Source organism: Macrotis lagotis, chromosome 1 (genome assembly GCF_037893015.1).
Source record: "Macrotis lagotis isolate mMagLag1 chromosome 1, bilby.v1.9.chrom.fasta, whole genome shotgun sequence".
Classification (NCBI taxonomy): domain Eukaryota; kingdom Metazoa; phylum Chordata; class Mammalia; order Peramelemorphia; family Peramelidae; genus Macrotis; species Macrotis lagotis.
Genome location: NC_133658.1, coordinates 418,233,538 through 418,235,166, shown reverse-complemented (window position 1 = coordinate 418,235,166; position 1,629 = coordinate 418,233,538). Strand labels below are relative to the sequence as shown.

General features: G+C 46.7%; 1 pseudogene; it reads right to left on the bottom strand.

Moving 5' to 3' along the window:
* Positions 1 to 316: 316 nt before the first annotated feature.
* Positions 317 to 899, bottom strand: LOC141506338 (armadillo repeat-containing protein 7 pseudogene; annotated as a pseudogene).
* Positions 900 to 1,629: the final 730 nt, after the last annotated feature.

Genomic DNA, 1,629 nt, shown 5'->3' with positions numbered 1-1,629 from the left:
GTAGTTAGACCTTGGACATTTTAAGGGATTCTATATATTATGAGCCAAATCCTGCAGCCTGAAAGGCACAAAACCTTGGCCACTATCTGCTGCCAATAGCACCACATCTCATCTGAACAGATTCCCCTTCCAAGGCCTCCCCTTCAGAGCCCCTAATCAGCTTTATTACTGGATGACACATTTCCCCCCCTGCAGAGTCTTATGACCTTTTTTCCCTTCTAGCCCAATTTAAAGTGGTCTAAAGAGCCTCTCCAACTGGAGGCTGGCTGATAACCCAGGGTTCCTGAGAGTGTGCACAAACCTTCCTGGTACAGTATCAGTCTTTGGGGAGTGGGATGCCCATGGCAGTATGTGCACTCAGATTCTGGGCTTCTTCCACCTGACTAGGGGAGCAGTAGTCTTCTAGGAAGATGGTAGCCAAATTGCTAAGTCTCTTTATTTGCGGAGAGGGAGAAGCATAGCATGCATTCTACCACAGGCAGGGTAGCGAGCTCCTGGATGGATTGGGATGTGCTCAGGTACATGAGTGTTGTGACTGCAGACATGACTGTCTCTTCATTGGAGCTGGACAGGCAGTTGATGATGGGTTTGATACCTCCCATCTGCAGAATATACTCTTCGTTGACTTTATCCAGACAGGTTGCAGAGCCCACCAATGGCAAATTCCACTAAGGTATTGCTGTCCTTGCTCAGTACATCAAGGAATAGGTCCAACACTTGAAGGTCTCATAGATACTGGTAGTTGTTGGGGTTATAGGCAAAGTTTGCTAGATTGGCCAGGACCTGCTCCTTAGCTTCTTGGCTTGCTGTCTCCTGGAACTCAGTGACCAATGCTTGCAGGTATTCTAAGCATCCTCCCTCTGGCACAACTCGAAGCTTTGGGTCCATGACCAGGGTATTCTGGGAAACACATTAGGAAGTGTTTCTGAATAAGCAACAGAGCTAGACAGACAAAGAGTCTTATTCTCCATGAGCTCACGGGGCACAAGACGAGGGGTCCCCAGGACCTGTGGCTTCTGGCCTGGGAAGCCCCCGCAGGGTCCCCTGGAACCACTGCCCTGAGCCTCTGCACCTACCGTGGCGCCCTCTGCCTTGACATCATTTTCAAAGGATTACTACAGGAAAATTGCCCTGATATCTTAGAAGCAGAGGGCAAAATAGAAATGGAGAGAATTCACCCATCTCCCCGAGAAAGAGATCCAAAAAAAACAACCCCCAGGAATATTATAGCCAAGTTCCAGAACTCCCAGGTCAAAGAGAAAATATTACAAGCAGCCAGAAGGACACAGTTCCAATATCATGGAGCTTCAGTCAGGATTACACAGGACTTAGCAGCAACTACATTAAAAGCTCATAGGGCTTGGAATATAATATTCCAGAAGGCAAAAGAGCTTAGAATGTAACCAAGAATCAACTACCCAGCAAAACTGAATGTCTTCTTCCAGGGAAAAAGATGGACTTTCAATGAACCAGGGGAATTTCAAATGTTCCTGCTGGAATGGCCAGAGCTGAACAGAAGGTTTGATCTTCAAATACAGGACTCAGGTGAAGCATAGAGAATGGAGGGGAAAATATGAGGGACTTGATGATGAACTGCATGTATTCCTGTATAGAAAAATGATAATGATA